General features: G+C 43.1%; 1 long non-coding RNA gene across 2 annotated transcripts in view; it reads left to right on the top strand.

The window, feature by feature from the left end:
- The window catches only part of LOC148049289 (uncharacterized), a 34,664-nt gene extending 21,976 nt beyond the window's left edge, over nt 1-12,688 (top strand). Inside the window, exons 3-4 of one of the 2 annotated variants that reach the window (XR_015695405.1) lie at nt 8,231-8,415; nt 12,088-12,688. This is a non-coding gene — a long non-coding RNA (uncharacterized LOC148049289). The remainder of the gene's footprint in view (nt 1-8,230; nt 8,416-12,087) is intronic. The other variant, XR_015695404.1, reaches the window with a different exon arrangement.
- The last annotated feature ends 8,084 nt before the right edge of the window (nt 12,689-20,772 follow it).

The following is a 20,772-nucleotide window of genomic DNA, read 5'->3' as shown; positions in this document are numbered from 1 at the left end:
GATCAAAAAATTGAAATAAAAATTAAATTACAGCAATCCGATTCACATAAAGGTAAGGGTTAGGTTAAGGGTTAGGGTTAGGTTTAGAGCGTTAGCGTTACGTTTAGCGTTAGGTTAAGGGTTAGCGTTAGGTTTTTCGTTAGGTTAAGGGTTAGGTTAAGGGTTAGGTTTAGGGTTAGGTTAAGGGTTAGGTTTAGGGTTAGGTTTAGGGTTAGGTTTGGGGGGGTTAGGGTAAGGTTTTTGCTTTATTTTTACATTTTTCGATCTTTTTCATCGCGCTGTGATGACGTCACATACGCGCTTTCGTCGACCGCGGTTTTGTGGTGGAACCGACTTTCCAGAGCTTCCCATCTCTTCTGAAAACATTTTTGGAAGGCATTGATGGTTTCTTCCTCCTTGGCCTTCTCTGAAGCTAGATATTCTTCTACGAGCCTTAGCTTCTGATCTATTTATAAGATTGCCTGCATGGCATCTGTACATTGTGCGACATAATTGGACTTCTGTTGAACTGTTTTGTAGTGATTAAAAAATGGAGATGGGAACTGCTTGCGAGGAGCACATGCTCAGAATAAATTAAAATCCCAACTTTGGAGCACGTTCTTTGTGTGGGTGATTGTATTCAGAAATGCTGATTGCCCACAACTTCAGAAATAATGATTTAAATGCCAAGGGAAGTGTTTTAGACCCATGCTGCTTCAAGTGTTTCACTAAGTCAAATGGATGGTGTGATCTCCAGAGAGAGTCACAATATTGGCAGGCGGTTCTATTAATAACCACTTTCAAGAATAGAAAAAAAAACTCGATGCCCAATTTAAGTAAAACATCGTTGCTAAGGAGTATCATTTTCTTGCCCACACGTGCAATTCTTTTATCATTCTGGCAAATCTAATGGCCTCATGTACCGGGAACATTTCTTCCTTACCTAGTGTTCAGGCTTCACATCTGGTCTTAAATCTGTTCATCACAGATTTAGAGACACTTAAATCAATTCTTGGATATGCACAGCAGCAAATTTCCAGACATGATGTGGTAAGATTAGAAACTTTACCGGAGACAAGAATGTAGCCTTGAATAAACTGTAGATTGCTAGCTGCAGTTATTTTTAGGTATCTGCGTTATCTGAAGCCTGAAATATTAGGCTTCTTCCTCCTGGCTTTCTGAATTAATGCGTATTTGGCAAATCACTTGAGATAGTTCTGGGGTTTCAACTGTGAGCAACCAACCCATGGAGCCGAGGTGGCGCAGTGGTTAGGGTGCAGCATATTGCCCCCAACAATCCAGGTCCTCATTTTACCCACCTCGGAAGGATGGAAGGCTGAGTCAACCTTGAGCCGGTGAGATTAGAACCGCTGAATTGCAGATAGCAGTCAGCTGAAGTGGCTGCAGTACAGCACTCTAACCACTGCGCCACCTCGTCAAGAAAGAGGCAGTTTGGGTGCAAAGAAAAAAAAGCTGGAGATTGGCAGGATGGGTGGTTACTATTAGAACTTGAATCTTTTAATTGCTTTTTTGCCATGGAGGCCTGAAGAGAAAGCAGGAGGAGGAGAAAGGATGTGGTAGTGAATGGGGTGGGATGAATTAACAGAATGGATAACCAGTCTTCTGAAAGATAGCCTGCAGGGAATTTATAGATTGCAAAAAAACTGCTCAATGTAAAAATATTACATGATTAGCGAATGTTTAATTCTCTACAGAGCCGAGGTGGCGCAGTGGTTAAATGCAGCACTGCAGGCTACTTCAGCTGACTGCAGTTCTGCAGTTCGGCTGTTCAAATCTCACCGGCTCAGGGTTGACTCAGCCTTCCATCCTTCCGAGGTGGGTAAAATGAGGACCCAGACTCTGGGGGCAATATGCTGACTCTGTAAACCACTTAGAGACGGCTGAAAGCCCTATGAAGTGGTATATAAGTCTAACTGCTATTGCTATTGCTTAATCTTTCCAAAGTTATTGAAGATGGTGCTGGTGATGATGTTTCATAGGCGCCACACAAATTCATTTATTATTTTGGGTGTCAAAGCACCATCAAATCTGAGAACCTCCCAAGTTCTCTATCCTGGAAACTGCTGGTTCTTGCCATATTAGTTTTGGGCCCTAAATCTGAACCAAATGTCATCTGAAATCTCCTTGCTCCACCCTTCCAGAAGATCTCTGAAAACCCAGAACCCACTTTTCCAGAAGATCCCTGACTGAAGGTTGGTTACAGCAAGTGTGGTGGTCCTGTTCTGAAATGAAGAAAAAGTTCTTCGTTTAATTGAGCTCAGAATCCACAAGACACAATGTTCATAACTCATTGTTTGATTCGAACTTGGAGACGGCCGAAGAAGCCAAGACTACTGCTTTATACATATCTGCTTGGATTGTTATTTCATTAATGTTTAAAATGTTTTGGCAGCAACTTCTCTGACAGATCTGGCAGACTGGAATAACTTGTATTTTGCGGCAACCAAGATTTTTTTTTTAAAATACAGCTCATGTTTCTGAGCTTGCTTCATCAGAGTTTTTCAAAGATACAATTCATTCCTGCAGCATTTTTATCCAGATTTTCAGATTCTCATATGGCTTTATTTGTTAGTGTTACCACTAGTACGCTCGAGGCAACTTAGAAGCCATAAATCACCGGGGAGCCTAAAAATAATTAAAAGACACAAAAAGAAATTACTAGCAACCTTTCTTGAATAGCAATAAAACTGTGGATGGAGATAAAAATAGCATCACCTGATGCCCCCAAACTTATTTTTAAAGCAATGTGCTACGCATATTTCTCCTGAACGTTAATAATGAAGGGTGCTGACACACTATATATTCATGTAGCTGCTCCCTTAGAGATTCCTTTCAGTCTGTTCGACTTAATATGTATACATTAATTACATGCTAATTCCACTGCTTTTAATTGGCGTTGGTAGGAAAGAACCTTCCAGCCATAGATCTACCCTGACAGGTGTGGGAAATAAACGCCAAAGGCCACCATCCAGAAAGAAAAGAGGAGCAAGTTAAATCCTATTAAAAACTAGTGCAATTTTAGTATCTGGATAATAGCTTCTCAAGACTTTGCCTTTAATACAGTGCTCAGTCTGGCTCCAAATTTTATGACATAACAATTAGGGGTGGGAGAGCAGCTTTTCCCGTTTAATTTTTCATCCTTCAATTTAATCGCAGGCAAATTAACAAAATTATCACGTATTAGTTATATAATATCAGAAGAATAGATTAGCTGAAACTTGGGCACGGGGATAGTAAGTTACTCCACAATAACACTTAGCCTACTCACTTCCTATTCATTAACATAAATCCTCCTCCTGCTATTCCTCCATCAGTGTCACTTGTTTTGATGGGGGGGAAAAACATTGATCAGTGATGGAGAGTTTTTTTTTTTCCTTAGAGTTTTGCCTTTATTTGTATGCCGCCCTTTTCCCCGGGGGGGGGGACTCAGGGCGGCTCACAATTCAAAAGAGGGAGGGGGGAGAAGACAAACAATAGACAATACAGCATGTTAAAAAGAAAACACAACAATCGCACAATTCGAGTGGGGCTACAATCTTAACCCCAGGCCAGCCGGGACAGCCAGATCTTTAAAGCGGCGCGGAAGGACTGGAGGGTGGTGAGGGTCCGAATCTCCACGGGGAGTTCGTTCCAAAGGGACGGAGCAGCCACCGAGAAGGCTCTCCTCCGGGTAGTTGCCAGTTTGCACTGGCTAGAAGATGGGATTCGGAGGAGGCCCAATCGATGCGATCGAATCAGTCTAGTGGAGGTAATTGGCAGTATTAAACAGTTGGAAGGTCCCATTTATCTATTCAAGCTATTTTCTGTTCAGCTTCTATTTTTAACCATAACCATCAAATGGGAACTCCCCACCAGCTTCAGTAATCGCTTTAATATTAACTTCTTTTTACCATTCGGAAACTTTTATTACTTTGTGATAACCCCCAAAAGTCCCAGCCTCTATCCCTGTCCCTCTATCTAGCTTATTAGATATTAAGTTTGTCCAGAACAGTGGTTCCCAACTTTTGGGGCACCAGGGACCAAATGTCCAGCTGTCTGCAAGGAATATAAATCCTTCCATTCCCCACCATCCAGTCAGAGCTGAAGAAGCTTCTTGGATGAGAAGTGAAACATCTTCAAAGGCAAAACAAGTAAGTTCCAGTTGCCCCCTGAAAAAGCAGTTTAGGGACAACCACGACCAGGATGACTGAGAATATCTATAGAGATTTTCCTTTACCAATTTTTCAAGTTGAAGATATCAAGAGGGTTAATAACTTTACCCAAGAGCAAGAGCCGAGGTGGCGCAGTGGTTAGGGTGCAGTACTGCAGCCACTTCAGCTGACTGTTATCTGCAGTTCGGCGGTTCTAATCTCACCGGCTCAAGGTTGACTCAGCCTTCCATCCTTCCGAGGTGGGTGAAATGAGGACCCGGATTGTTGTTGGCGGCAATATGCTGACTCTGTAAACCTCTTAGAGAGGGCTGAAAGCCCTATGAAGCGGTATATATCCTCCGAATCCCATCCGCTGGCCAGTGTTGACTGGCGACTACCCGGAGGAGAGCCTTCTCTGTGGCTGCTCCGACCCTCTGGAACGAACTCCCCGTGGAGATTCGAACCCTCACCACCCTCCAGGCCTTTCGCAAAGCCCTCAAAACCTGGTTGTTGCGACAGGCCTGGGGCTAAAGAGCTGTTGCCCCCGTCTCAAATGGCATGACTGTTGTGAGTTTTAAATTATATATTGTTATGTTGTTGTTTTTAAATCTTTTGTCTGTATCCCCCCCCCCCCGGTTCGAGTTGTGAGCTGCCCTGAGTCCCCTTCGGGGGAAAAGGGCGGCATATAAATTTAATAAACTGAACTGAACTGAACTGATATAAGTCTAACTGCTATTGCTATTGCTATTCTATGCCCTGAAATCCATCAAGATTCCAGTCAATGTGAAGGAACTACTGATGGAGACCAACAATGAGTTGCTACGCCTTCAGACTCCTGCTCTGCTACTCGAACACTCTGATCCAGAAAACAGGAGTGGCGACCATGAACAAAATTGATCAATATTTCAGAGGGATTGACCAAAACATTGAAAGAGTGATACAGATGGAAATCCCTTCATGGCACAGATCCCGTCATTGAACCTTTGAACTGGTCATCTTGGGAGCAGAAAGAAACCTGCACTGGATTATGGAATCCAGTGGTAAAAAGCAGTTTTTTTCTTATGCTCCTGATATGAATTGTTTTACCTGTGTTTTACATTGTCTTGCATTTAAGACCAGTTTCGTGGAGAGAGGTTTTTCTGTGGAGAAGAGCGGGCATGGTTTTGCAGATGCAGCTTTGCCTGTATCTGTGGCCCAGTTTCTGGCATGCTGTGACCCAGTGCCGGTCCACGGACCAGGGGTTGGGAACCTCTGATCTGGAAGACCTTTTCCCACCCAGAAGAGAGCTTGATTATAAATTAACTTTGCTCAGGACAATTTTCTAATTTCTAAGCCTAATTTCTAATTCAGACAGAGGCCAATCAGTAGAAGCGACCCATTTCTGTCTTCTTGAATCTGAAGCTCTCCCTAAAAGTGAAGACAAAATATTTGCAAAAGTTGCAGTATATTTGGAGTTTGCATCTTAGGAGAAGCTAATCTAGTTAGCAATAGCAATAGCAGTTAGACTTATATACCGCTTCATAGGGCTTTCAGCCCTCTCTAAGCGGTTTACAGAGTCCGCATATTGCCCCCAACAACAATCCGGGTCCTCATTTTACCCACCTCGGAAGGATGGAAGGCTGAGTCAACCCTGAGCCGGTGAGATTTGAACAGCCGAACTGCAATAGCAATAGCAATAGCAGTTAGACTTATATACTGCTTCATAGGGCTTTCAGCCCTCCCTAAGCGGTTTACAGAGTCAGCATATTGCCCCCAACAACAATCCGGGTCCTCATTTTACCCAACTCGGAAGGATGGAAGGCTGAGTCAACCCTGAGCCGGTGAGATTTGAACAGCCGAACTGCAGAACTGCAGTCAGCTGAAGTAGCCTGCAGTGCTGCATTTAACCACTGCGCCACCTCGGCACTCACATCTGGTGGTAGTGGTGGTTTAAACTATAAGATTAGTACTTTTGTTCTGACAGCGTTACTTTCATGCATACTCATATTTTTCCTTATTATTTGTAATATTCTCTAGAGGGGGATCACAGAAGGATCATTTTTGGAATAGTTTGTTAGGATTGGCAATGGAATCGCGGCTGTTATGTCCCATCATCTTTGTTATAAATAATTCGCTCTTCCCTCCCTGCCCTCATAACCCAAAAAATAAAATTTCCCAAACAGCACACATTCTGTAACTTTTCATATTTTAACCTCTCTGACTTTTTAACTTGGTTTTCTCTGCATTGATAAGAGGCAGAAATCCAAACTGTCTTTATGGTGTTAGTTACTTTGTTTAACCCAAATTTTGTTAAGAATGGGATGAATATAAGCTGGGGATAAAATGACAGGTATCTCTCTTGAATCTCTTTTAGGCTGCTTATTTGAACTTCCCTTTTCCCCCTCCTAAAATACTGGACTTTTATTTTTTATTTTGGCAACTGTTAAAGAAGAAAAGATCAAGGTAAGTTAAGTAAGCTAAAATAGGATTGCTGTCTTTTTTAGTTTTTAGTTAGTTAGTTTAGTTTATTATATTTATATGCCGCCCTTTTCCCCTCGAAGGGGACTCAGGGCGGCTCACAACTCAAACCAGGGAAGGGGGATACAGACAAAAAATTAAAAAACAAAGCATAACAATGCATAATTTAAAACACACAACAGTCATACCATTCGAGACGGGGGCAACAGCTCTTTAGCCCCTTGCCTGTCTTTCTCAACCTTTGCAACAATGAGGATGAACCAAAACCTGAAATCAACTGTTATTGTGATTCTTAATACAGTTTGTCCTTAATATAGGATGAGTTGCTCATATGATGAAATAATATATTTACATCAGTTTTGGGAAAGAAAATTGTAATTCCACTCACAGGGAGTTCTTGAAGTAAGGATTCCTTGGTTCTGATTTGATAACAAGGCATCCGTTTTCCACAGCACCTTCCCTCTCCTTTTTTATATGCATTGTTAACAGCAATAGCACTTAGACTAATATACCACTCCATGATGCTTTACAGCCCTCTCTAAGTGGGTTACAGAGTAGCCAACATATTGGCCACAATAAACTGGGTCCTCATTTTACCGAATTTTGGAAGGGTGGAAGGCTGAGTCTACCTTGAGCCAGTCAGGATCGAACTTCTGGTTATGGGCAGAGTGTGCCTGCAATACTGCATTCTAACCACTGCACCACCATGGCCCTTTTAAAAACACGCTCTGGCCTTCTCCACTGATGCTTCATGCTTCGTGCTCTGTCTCACAGTTGCATGCAATTCCTAATCTGTAGACCCAGAGCCATACATGATCCCACCAAACTTTGGGGGGTGGGTGGCCCATGGACCTCCTCAAAAAAATTATTGCTACGTTGTCATTTTTAATCTGCTAGAAGATCCTCCCCCCCCACCCATGTATGGAGTGACTGCCCCAGTTGTACAAACTGTATTTATTAACTGCCTTTTGCCCTGGCCCTAATTTATTTATTTCTCTTGATTTTACTCACTTTTTGAGAGCAGCCCTCTGTATCCCATTGAATGATCAAGGGCCGCCCTTGGCTTGAGAAGGGGGGTCTCTCTAATCAACCGGTTACTTCCAGAAACTTGTTGGTTGGATAGACAGAAGAAAAGATTTATTCAGTCAACATGATTCTAACCATCCCTTTCGGTCATGTATTACAGATGTTTTCCATTCCTGAGCAGGGAGGACAACACCCTTTCTCTTTGTGCAATAGACATAATTGAAATAATCAGCTACGCCTATCTTCCTCCATCCATCTCCACAATGCGTAATGAGCAATGGGTGCAGGCTTTCATGCACTAGACTAATATGGCACCATGTAAAACAGGGAGGAAGAGACAGACAGAGCCTCTGGTTGCACACGCTTGGCAGACCCAAGGCATGCGATGATTATAGCCAGCCTGCCTCGGTTTCTTCTCTGTAATTGAACGTACAGATTTCCATGAATCCATTGCCCAGTCCACATGGCAATATGCCTGAAGGCACAGGTTGGTACACATAATGAAATAGATATTAGTTTTGGGCAGTTAAATTGGTTAACTCCACCAGCAGTTCTTATCCTTCTTGATATCAAGAGACATGGATAAAGTGTGCCTTTTGCTACGGTATATATTTCAGGTAAAGTGTTACAACTGAATTTCTCGTGACCCGACAAAAGGGAGAACGACAAAACCGCGCCCGACTAAACCGCGTCGCTAAAAACGCGACGTCATCAAGGCGCCGACAACAGCGTGGCGACAACAGCGCGTCAACAGAAGGGCGCTTTACTACAGCGCGTCAACAGAAAGCCGATTTAACTTAAGGTAAGGGTTAGGTTTAGGGTTAGGGTTAGGTTTAGGGTTAGGTTTAGGGTTAGGTTTAGGGTTAGGTTTAGGGTTAGGTTTAGGGTTAGGTTTAGGGTTAGGGTTAGGGTTAGGTTTAGGGTTAGGGTTAGGGTTAGGTTCAGGGTTAGGTTCAGGGTTAGGTTTAGGGTTAGGTTTAGCATTAAGTTTAGCATTACGTTTAGGGTTAGGGTTACATTTAGGGTTAGGTTTAAGTTTAGGGTTAGGTTTAGTTTTACAGTGCGCTTCTGTCGCCGCGCTGTTGTCGGCGCGATTCAGCACTCATTTGTCGGAGCGCTTTAGAACACGCGGTTTTGTCACCGTGGTTTAGCCGGGCGCGGTTTTGTCATTCGCCCTTTTGTCGGTGAACCGAATTTCTTAGATAGGAAAAACTAGAAGTGCCTAGACCCTCCCCCCCGCACTGGATGGTGAAACATAGAGAGGCATTTGAGTTTTATTACACAACCCAGGTTCTTCCTTTTTAGTGAAGAAGTCATGGCCAAAAATTGTAAAACAGAATGACCAAATACAACGTTTCTTTCCTGAAGGCTCAGGGTTGACTCAGCCTTCCATCCTTCCGAGGTGGGTAAAATGAGGACCCGGATTGTTGGGGGCAATATGCTGACTCTCTGTAAACCGCTTAGAGAGGGCTGAAAGCCCTATGAAGCGGTATATAAGTCTACTGCTATTGCTATTGCTATTGCTATTAATGCTATGCATGATGCACACATTATATCAATAACACTATATGTCCCCCGAGTCACATTAAATGAAATAAATGGCTATGTACATTTGATAAACAAACAATTGCATTTTCCAATTCTAGTGCTGAGAAATGAATGTGGGAAGATGCTGGCAAACAGTTATCTAATCTTTTATGGCAAGTGGGTTCGAAATGGATGTCAGGTTACAGCAGTGGTGGGATTCAAATAATTTAACAACCGGTTCTCTGCCCTAATGACCATCTGGGTAGGTGGGGCTCAGTGGTCATGTGACTGGGTGGGCGTGGCCAACTCAAGGTCACTCAGGTCGATGGGCGCTTCGCCTTAGCTGTGACAATGTAATAAGGGTTAACCGGAGAGGCAGTTTCTGTAAGCAGGGCAATAAAGATGAGGCTAGAAACAACACCAGAATGTTTCCTTCCTGCCTTCCTTACAGGATTAGCCCTGTAAAAAAGTGGAAAAAACCAAAAGGAGATTTCTTCCAACAACCGGTTCTCTGAACTACTTAGAAAGTTACCAACTGGTTCTCCCGAATGGGTGCGAACCGGCTGAATCCGACCACTGGGTTAAAGGGTTCAAAGACCCTGCTTAAGTGGCCACATTCTACAAATGATAACAATAAAATTTAATCCTCTCGCAGGGCCAAAGCAATTCCAAAAAGCCTTATTTGACCATATCTATTGATGAAGGGATAGTTCTGAAATTACTTATAGTTTTATGCAAATAGAGCCAGATGAGAGCCACTGTGATGCCGCTTGATTTTGGTAAGAATTCTAGACAGGCAGATATGGGGAACCAATTTTCAATTGTCCTTGTAGTGTGTGTGTGTGTGTTTGTGTGTGTGTGTGTGGTGTATATGAGAAAGAGAGAGACACTCAGAGAGAGACAGAGGAAGAGATTTTGGTATATGTCTCCACTTTCCGATAAGTAGGAAGGCCGAGTTATTTGACCCTGCACAGAGAAAAAGTTCTAATTTTCCTGGAGATGCCTGTAAATAGCTGTATGTGCCCCTTTTAGCAGAATTTAACTTCCACCACAAATGTAAGTATATGTTTGTTTTTTGTATCTATGCATCTGTATCTAGGTTCCAGATACCGCACTGGCCTCACAGTTAGAAGCTGCATTCCAGCATTTATTTTATATTATTATAGTTGGATAGCCAGATTTTTTCCCCCGTGTGTGTGTATATAACTTGCAGCTTGCGCCAAGTTACTGCTTGTTACAAGGCTCCAAAACGGATTAAAGTTTAATTTAGTTTAGCTAAACTTTCTTAGAGTTTAGAGTTCAGAGTTGGAGCGTTCTCATCAACCTGTTTAACCTTCCTGGGGCATGTGGTTCTGCTCCAGCTGATCTCTAGGAGAGGTGATCTCTTCTCATGGATTCTCCCGATCATCTGTCATGCGAAGAAGCAGTTCTGGGATTTATTGCGACAGTAACGACAATACCCATATTTTGCTAGTAAACATACTCGCTTCCTTTCAATAACCTTGGCATTATTACCGTGGCATAATCTGTAAGGTGATACAGGTATTATTTTCGTATTAGGCCAAGTTACGCAAGACATCACATGCTAGATTAGTGTAGATGAGCAATGAGGGGATCAGATTTTTATAGGATAAAATAGGAGAGAAATTTATTTAGTTCACATTTGACAGATGTAGAACACTGGAGAGAGGGGGAAAAAAATCAAACTCTGACAAGTTCATAAAAATGAGAAATGTAGAAAACCCAGAATGGACATACTAGTTCAGTGTTTCTCAACCTTTTTGAGAAACAGGTTGAGAAACACTGTACTAGTTTATTACCAGCATGAGACCTCCAGCTTACTCTGTTTATTGGTCTGTTTATTTTGCTGCTTTTATTATTTTTAATAAATATCTCAAGATGGCAAAAACACACCTAATACTTCTTCCTTCTATTATCCCAACAACAATAACCGTGTGAGATGAATTGGGCTGAGAGAGAGGGTGACTGGCCCAAAGTTACCCTCCTGGATTTCATGCCTAAAGTAGGATTAGAACTCACGGTGTCCTGGTTTCTAACCTGATGCTTTAAACACTAGGGCAAACTGGTTATTGCCCAGTGGTGGGTTTCAAAATTTTTTGGAACCTACTCTGTGGGTGTGGCCTCCTTTGTGGGAGTGGCTTGCCGGCCATGTGACCTGGTGGGAGTGGCTTGCCGGCCATGTGTTTTCTTTCTTTCTTTCTTTCTTTCTTTCTTTCTTTCTTTCTTTCTTTCTTTCTTTCTTTCTCTCTCTCTCCCTCTCTCTCTCTCTTTCTTTCCTTTTGTCTCTCTGTCCCTTTTTTCTTTTTACTTTCATCTCTCTCTCCCACTCTTTTTCTTTCTTCTTTCTTTCTTCCTTCCTTCCTTCCTTCCTTCCTTCCTTCCTTCCTTCCTTCCTTCCTTCCTTCCTTCCTCTCTCTCTCTCTCTCTCTCTCTCTGTCAGTCTGTGTGTGTGTGTGTGTTTGTGTGTGTGAATGGTGGGTTTCAAACATTTTTTGGAATCTCTTCTGTAGGTGTGGCCTGCTTTCCGGGTCCACTGGTGGAACCTCTTCTAACCGGTTCGGTAGATTTGACGAACCGGTTCTACCAAATAGGTTGCAAACTGGTAGGAACCCACCACTGCTATTGCCCCTACTAAGGCACTGCTCCAACACTACTGTGCAAATAATTTTAACCTGCTTTTTCCATGATAAATTCTTCACATGTAGCAAGTGCCTTTTCAGGAACCCTTTGTGGGAAAGTCCTAGCACAAACATCAACTGAAGGATTTAATCTGTATAATGAAGGAGCGTGTTTTCAAGTTGGAGAACTGGAATCCACCCTTCCCCCCCTCCTTTCAATTAAAAGAATTAAATCCTCCCTCCTGTTAAACACAACAAATTCACCTTTGGCTTTTGTTTATCTTTTCTTGCTTCTTTTCTGCCTCCAGGCTCTCGAAGAGTTGTTCAGCCAGACACAACAACCAACTTTCCTCCAAAGAGCATAGGTGTTTCCTTCAACAGAAGCCATTCCAGTTGAAGGACTGAAATTTACACCTCCTCCGTTTCTGTTCTTTCAACTTCCGATATCCTAAACCTTGGTGTATTTCTTTTCTTTGGTAAAAAATCTCTGTAACTGCAGAGATTTGGGGCAATATATTTCGTCATACCATCATGCCAAATTAAATAACTTCAATTCACATATAAATTAAATGGAGATTAAAGGTAAAACGTTGCAGCACCGGCTTAAGAATCACTTAATATCTAAGCCCTCTGAAATCGTTTTGCATTCTGTTTAAGTGTTTGCTCGGTATGATCAAGCCACAAATAAATTGAGGACACTTATAACGTAATTGGATGCAGGTTTGCTCAAAAGAAAGTCCTAATTAAGAAGATCTAATTAAGCATACAGTTTGCAGATTTGTAATCTAAATCTAATTTATTTCTGAGAGAAATTATTATACACACTAAAGAAAAAAGCTGGAGTCAAACTGGGTAAGTTAATTGAATTATTTGAGGTCCTTTTCTGCTCGAAAATTGTCCTCTATCCTCCCCGGTCTCATAAACATAAAAATTTCTAGCTTATATAATATCATTTAAAGAAACACACACGCACGCACGCACGCACACACACACACCAAACAGTGTGGTTAGGCTTCTTTCATTTCAGTAGTTGTCTTCTGACACCGATAGTTGCCTTTTGCAGTTAAAATATTTTTTAATATCCTGTAATATAACCTTTTACACGTATTCTGAAAAAAATCTCTTGTGTCAATGAGTGTGTTGTTCTTCGAAGCAAACTTTGTTATTCTACTTGAGTTAATATAATCAAGTGTGAACTGGGAGGAATTTGTGGCAAAAGGAAGAAGTGGGGATGATTGGAGTCCTAGTGGACAATCATTTAAATATGAGCCAGCTGTGTGCAGCAGCTGCCAAAAAAGCCAACACAGTTCTAGGCTGCATCAACAGAGGGATAGAATCAAGATCACATGAAGTGTTAATACCACTTTATAATGCCTTGGTAAGGCCACACTTGGAATATTTGCATCCAGTTTTGGTCACCACGATGTAGAAAAGATGTGGAGACTCTGGAAAGAGTGCAGAGAAGAGCAACAAAGATGATTAGGGGACTGGAGGCTAAAACATATGAAGAACGGTTGCAGGAACTAGGTATGTCTAGTTTAATAGAAAGAAGGACTAGGGGAGACATGATAGCAGTCTTCCAATGTCTCAAGGATTGCCACAAAGAAGAGGGAGTCAAACTATTCTCCAAAGCACATGAGTGTAGAACAAGAAGCAATGGGTGGAAACTAATCAAGGAGAGAAGCAACTTAGAACTGAGGAGAAATTTCCTGACAGTTAAAACAATTAATCAGTGGAACAGAAATTGCCTCCAGAAGTTGTGAATGCCCCAACACTGGAAGTCTTTAAGAAGATGTTGGATAGCCATTTGTATGAAACGGTATAGGGTTTCCTGCCTAGGCAGGGGGTTGGACTAGAAGATCTCCAAGGTCCCTTCCAACTCTGCTATTGTATTGTATTCAAAGATGAAGAGCATTCCCAGTCCTGGAGTAGATAAGATTCCCTACCCCCATCCACAAATAACCATAGAGTTGCATTTATGAGCTATTTTGACATTTTGACAAGTGGTTGTTTTATGAAGTGTCATTTCAAGATCATAAAATAAGAGGGTTAGAACGAACCTTGGAGGTCTTCGGGTCCAAACCCTGCTTGAGCAGGAGGCCCGATATCACTCCGAATAAGTGCTTGTCTAATCTCTTCTTGAAAATGTACAGTGATGGAATACCCACAACTTCTGGAGGCAAGTCGTTCCACTAATTGTTCTCGCTGTCGGGAAATTTCTCCGTAGTTCTAGGTTGGATCCAGTGGTGGGATTCAAATAATTTACAACCGGTCCTCTGTCCTAATGACTATCTGGGTAGGTGGGGCTCGGTGGTCATGTGACTGGGTGGGCGTGGCCAACTCAAGGTCACTCAGATCGATGGGCACTTCACCTTAGCTGTGACAATGTAATAAGGGTTAACCGGAGAGGCAGTTTCTGTAAGCAGGGCAATAAAGATTAGGCTAGAAACAACACCAGAATGTTTCCTTCCTGCCTTCCTTACAGGATTAGCCCTGTAAAGTTGGGAAAAAACAAAAGGAGATTTCTTCCAACAACTGGTTCTCTGAACTACTTAGAAAGTTACTAACCGGTTCTCCTGAATAAGTGTGAACCGGCTGAATCCCACCACTGGTTGGATCTCTCTTTAATGAACTTCCACCTTTTCTTGTCTTGCCCTAAGGTGCTTTGGAGACTAAGCCAACCCCTTCTTCTCTGTGCCAATCCCCTCAAATATTGGAAGACTGGGATAATGTCACCCACTAGTCCTTCTCTCTTAGTAAGACACTGCTATCTTGTTTTTGAAAAATTGGGCTGTACACCCAACTGGAGAAAATTCTCCCTTTGCCTCCCTTCCCAGATTTTGAAATCTTGTCATTGTAATGTTTGTTTATTTATTTATTTGCTTATTTATTTATTATTTAGTCACCCACCTCAACCACAAGGTGAATCCTGTAAGTTAATGTTGGTTGAGAAAATAAATTCAGATGCAAAAATTGCCAAGACTTCAACACTTTTAGAGGCAATTTTAGCACAGCTGGCTGGGGGATTCTGGGAGTTGAAGTCCACAGGACTTCAAGTCTCCAAGGTTGAGAAACACTGATCTATTGATTGGAAAGGACAAACGTTAATAGATTACTGTCTGCTGGGAATGTACAATTGTCTGCTGGGGGAATTCTGGGAGTTGAAGTCCACCCATTTTAAAGTTTCTAACGTTGAGAAACACTGCAATATAAACTTGTATTACATGGATGTCCTCACAGATCATCAAATATTACCAGACTCGGGTGCATTTTAAACTGGGTTTGAAAGGTTGAGAAATCAAAAGGCAATTTCTTTGGGAAAGTCTTGAGTAAACACCATTTCCCAAGGACTCTTGGAATTACTCCTGTCATATAATACTATACTGTTACATATATATTACCACTGACGTATAGACACTTCAAGAAGTGCCACAAGGAAAGCAATTTAACTTGCTTCCCTTATGACCTTTAAAGCGCTCCATGGCTTAGGCCCAGGGTACCTGCGAGACCACCTACTGCCACCGGTAGCCTCCCATCGTCCAGTGAGATCCCACAGAGTTGGCCTCCTCAGGGTCCCGTCGGCCAGACAGTGTCGGCTAGTGACCCCCAGGGGGAAAGCCTCCTCTGTGGGAGCCCCTTCCCTCTGGAATGAGCTGCCCCCGGAACTTCGCATAATCCCCGACTTCCGGTCCTTCCAACGCGCCCTAAAAAGTTGGCTTTTCCAGCAAGCCAGCCTGGCCTGAACAAAACAAAACAAATTATTGATTACTGTTAATTTTAATTTGAATTCTTTAAAAAAAAATGTCATTGTCAATTTTAATTGGGTTTGGGATATCCTATTTAATTTCTTTTAAACTTTTGTATTATGTGTTTCTTTTAATGTTGTACGCCGCTCTGAGTCCTTGGGAGAAGGGCGGCATATAAATCTAATAAACCTAAACCTAAACTACACCCACACAAAAATCGGAGCCTTTTGGAATTTCAGATGCTGTTCTAACTTTGATGGAGATTCTGGGCATTACAGTCTAAGACATTTGAAAGGCACCAAGCTGGTATAAACCGGTTTTTCTAAACGGCACGGTAGATTTGTGGAACCTCTTTTATAGAAGAGGTTAGAACTGGCAAGAACCCACCTCTGGGCAAAACTCACTGAACCAAAGTTTCACTTAGCAACGTAAATGTTGGACTCAATTGTGGCCGTAACTCAAGGACTACCTGTAACTAAAACACCGGATGCTTTTCCCAACTCTTTTGCTGAAAGCTGTTTACATTTTGCTGGCTGCCAATAGAAGAGAATTGAAACTCATGATTTATCAACCGTGAGTAAATAACTTAGGACAGAAATTGCACCCAAGAGTAGTTAGTGACTGTACATCTACAGGCAACACTGCAAAGAGCTCTTCAATTGAAAAAACTGTAAGACTTAATAGTACAGGCCTTTTTTTTCTTTTTTTGTGGTACAATCTGTGCTGTTAATATGAACATCATGCCATATATATGAAGGTTCTGCTGAATTGGGAAAGGTTTTGCGATAGAGCAGCAGTTCCATCTGGTGGCCTCAAAAAATGATGGTTCTCCTTCCCCTTTGCTGAAGTTTGTTGATAAGGTAAGAAAGCACCTGTAGGAGCGAATCTGGCCCTGCCCTTAGACGGAGCGAGTCAGTCACCTGGGGCCACAGATTTGGGCTGCCATGATAGGAAGGGCAGCAAAGTGTGACTTGTTTAATTTGTGGCAATTAGAGTTTCACTGCAAGGAATGGAGAGCAGTCCTTAGGAATTGACTCAGTGGTGGGATTCAGAAAAATTACTACTGGTTTTGTAGGTGTGGCTTGGTGGGCGTGGCAGGGGAAGGATACTGCAAAATCCCCATTCCATCCTCACTCCTGGGAAAGGATACTGCAAAATTCCCATTCCATCCTCAGTCCTGGGTATGGTTACCGCAAAATCTCCATTGCCATCCCACTCGAGGAGAAGGATACTGCAAACTCCCCATTCCCTCCTCATTCCAGGGGAAGGATACTGCTAAATTCCTATTCCCTCCTCACTCCTGGGAAAGGTTACTGCAAAATCACCATTCCCTCCTCACTCCTGGGGAAGGTTACTGCAAAATTCCCATTCCCTCCCCACTCCTGGGAAAGGATACTGCAAAATTCCCATTCCATCCTCACTCCTGGGGATGGTTACCGCAAAATCTCCATTGCCATCCCACTCGAGGAGAAGGATACTGCAAACTCCCCATTTCCTCCCCACCCCATTAACCTGCTTTCCAGCTCCGTTCTCATGTGCAGGGCAACAAAAGAAGATCCAGTGATCAGCTGGGAGGCTGGGAGAAAGCAATAGACCGACCATCAGCTGGGACTCGGAGGCTGGGAGGCAGCAAATAGATTGGGGCGAGGCCAGCCAGAGGTGGTATTTGCCGGTTCTCCGAACTATTCAAAATTTTTGTTACCGGTTCACCAGAACCGGTCAGAACCGGCTGAATACCACCTCTGAATTGGCTGCCCAAACGATTTAGCTGATTTGAGATAAAAGACATAAGGACTTGAATATAGGACGAATGTTGTTATCCTCCTCCCTTGGATGGCAAAATATCTTAGGTTGACCTTATCTCAGTCTTTGGGAGATAATTTATATTAAATGATAAGCTCTCCCCCCTCTCCCCAAAAGGGCTTGCTGTGGAATTGGCAACTTTGAGACATGTGGACTTCCACTCCCAGAGTCCCCCAACCTGGCTGGGAATTCTGGGAGATGGAGTCCACATGTCTTAAAATTGCCAAATTTTAGAAACACTGCAGTGAAAAATGTGTTGGAGAGGACTGTGAACCTGGCGGTGATGACATCATCTTAATTCATAAGAATGCCTTTTTGTTTAGCCGTTTACAGCGTAAATCTTTTTAAAAATAAAAAATGTGGAATCTAAAAATCTATCTGGAAGTACATCTATGGCCTAGAGCTAAGCCGGAGTGGCAGAGAGCATGCCAAGGATCCCAAAGGGATTGTGGGCAACCACACCAGCAATTTGGCCTTCTGAGATATTGTACAAGTGCCCTTATATTTGTTGACACGGCACCCATGTTGTGACTAGACACCCTTCCACCACCCCTCCTTCCCTGTGTAGCTATTTCTCAAAATTCTAGATGTACTCCTCAGATGAATGGGCTGTCTGCCCCTTGTTGTGTTTCTCTGACGAAACGCATTCTTGCACACGGTAAGTTTCAATAACTCATTGTTTCAAGCTACGCTTCTTTCAAGAGAAGGGAGTAACTCTTCTATAAGATAATAGTAGCAAACCCTTCAGCGCTGATTCATACTAAGTTGGCTTTCCAGGACAACATTCTGAATTCGGGATGAGAACTGAGTCACTACAATGAATGGGCTTAGTGAATTGACATTGCTAGGCTGGTCTGACATGAGTTGTGTCTTAAGTTATTTTAAGATGCTCCAGCTCATCTGAAAGGATTATGGGGCTTTGACATAAAGTCACTTGGCTTACCTTTCCTCAAGGTGAGATTAGCTGATGATAACCACACTCCCTGGAAGGATTGCCTGAATGCATTTATATAAAAAAGCCTTTATGAACAAGGGGAGAGTGCAAAAATGTCAGCGGGAGAACACACGGTTCATTGTTTTCATTCCACTTGCAGTGTGACTCATTTACACTGACTGGGAGCACGTAGGATCTCCGATATTGAACCAGCTATGAATATGCTTGGGGGTTTTAAGACAAGGATTCTAACAAATTAGTTATAGCTAATTTATTGTAAACTTTAAGTCAAAGTTTTGAGACTGGAAGTCTGTAATTAAATTGTTGCAGAATAATGGGTCGCATGTACTGAATGGGGTAAGTGGGACCTTGCATCTAAGGAGATATTGCAAAATCGCCATTCCCTCCCCACTCCTGGGAAAGGATACTGCAAAATTCCCATTCCATCCTCACTCCTGGGGATGGTTACTGCAAAATCCCCAGTCCCTCCCCACTCCTGGGAAAGGATACTGCAAAATTCCCATTCCATCCTCACTCCTGGGGATGGTTACCGCAAAATCTCCATTGCCATCCCACTCCAGGAGAAGGATACTGCAAATTCCCCATTTCCTCCTCATTCCAGGGGAAGGATACTGCTAAATTCCCATTCCCTCCCCACTCCTGGGGAAGGTTACTGCAAAATTCCCATTCCATCCTCACTCCTGGGTATGGTTACTGCAAAATCTCCATTGTCATCCCATTCCAGGAGAAGGATACTGCAAACTCCCCATTCCCTCCCCACCCTATTAATCTGCTTTCCACTTCCGTTCTCCTGTGCAGGGCAACAAAAGAAGATCCAGTGATCAGCTGGGAAGCTGGGAGGCAGCAATAGACCCACCATCAGCTGGGACTCGGAGGCTGGGAGGCAGCAAATAGATTGGGGCAAGGCCAGCCAGAGGTGGTATTTGCCGGTTCTCCGAACTATTCAAAATTTTTGTTACCGGTTCACCAGAACGGGTCAGAACTGGCTGAATACCTCAGAATATGACTTTCCACTTGACCATCTTGATTTTTCACTCCATCTTTCCTCTCAAAGATACTTTGGGTTGTGTCTGGGTGTCTGGGTGATCTTTAGTATTTCTTAGCCTGGGGTTTGTTCACCCCAGTAATCACTTAGGTTTATTTTGGTAAGAGCCGAGGTGGCGCAGTGGTTAGGGTGCAGTACTGCAGGCCACTTCAGCTGACTGCAGTTCTGCAGTTCAGCTGTTCAAATCTCACCGGCTCAAGGTTGACTCAGCCTTCCATCCTTCCGAGGTGGGTAAAATGAGGACCCGGATTGTTGTTGGGGGCGATATGCTGACTCTGTAAACCGCTTAGAGAGGGCTGAAAGCCCTATGAAGCGGTATATAAGTCTAACTGCTATGGCTATTTTCTTTGAAGATGTTTCACTTCTCACCCAAGAAGCTTCTTCGGCTCTGACTGGATGGTGGGGAACAGAAGGATTTATACTCCTTGCAGACAATTGGTCATTTGCATCCTTTTAGAGGGTCATTGAGCCCACTTGGAGGTTTATCTCTGTCCTCAGGGTCACCTGAGTAGTGCAAATGGGTGTGGGGCCTTCTTGGAAATGCACAAAGGAATGTGTTGTGGAGCTGTGTTTTCTGCAGGATGTTTCCTGCCTATGTCCCTTGATTGTTAAAGACAGATGGAGGCTGTTGGGGATGAGTCTATTTTGCCTGCATCTCAAACTGAAGCGTAAAGGATTCTTGCGGTCTGCAATTTTTTTTGGAAATCCGTTTATACTCCCGCACCATTTGAAGGGCATCCATCCCAAAGTGCATAACTAAATGGCTATGGAGATTCTCAGTTATTCTGGTTACTTGATTATTCATTCGAAACTATAGTTGTACACAATAAACACCCCCAAGGAACTTATGAAAAGTGAGGGAGCCACAGTCTGAGACGCCTTTGGACCAGTGGTGGGTTTCAAAAAATTTTGGAACCTACTTTGTGCGTGTGGCCTCCTTTGTGGGAGTGGCTTGCCAGCCATGTGACCTGATGGGAGTGGCTTGCCGGCCATAGCAATAGCAGTTAGACTTATACACCGCTTCATAGGGCTTTCAGCCCCCTCTTAAGCGGTTTACAGAGTCAGCATATTGCCCCCAACAACAATCCGGGTCCTCATTTTACCCACCTCAGAAGGATGGAAGGCTCAGTCAACCCTGAGCTGGTGAGATTAGAACCGCTGAACTGCAGAATTGCAGTCAGCTGAAGTAGCCTGAAATGCAGTCATGTAACCACTGCGCCACCTCGGCTCTTCAAGGGGGAGGGGGAGGTTGAGGAAACTGGGAGCATGTTGGAGGGTGGGAAAAGGAGCAGAAACATCACACACACAAACACACACACACACACACACACACACACACAGAAACACACACACACACTTTGTTTTCCTCTCCATTACAATGAGGTTTATTGTGACTCCCTAAAGATTTAACGTATTAATTAGAACCTAAATATATCATATAGTG

Source organism: Thamnophis sirtalis, unplaced genomic scaffold (assembly GCF_051295495.1).
Source record: "Thamnophis sirtalis isolate CommonGarterSnake01/CBP01778 unplaced genomic scaffold, rThaSir2_p1.2 scaffold_2, whole genome shotgun sequence".
NCBI classification, from domain to species: domain Eukaryota; kingdom Metazoa; phylum Chordata; class Lepidosauria; order Squamata; family Natricidae; genus Thamnophis; species Thamnophis sirtalis.
The sequence above is the reverse complement of the archived record's forward strand: the minus strand, read 5'-3'. Positions and strand labels throughout refer to the sequence as shown.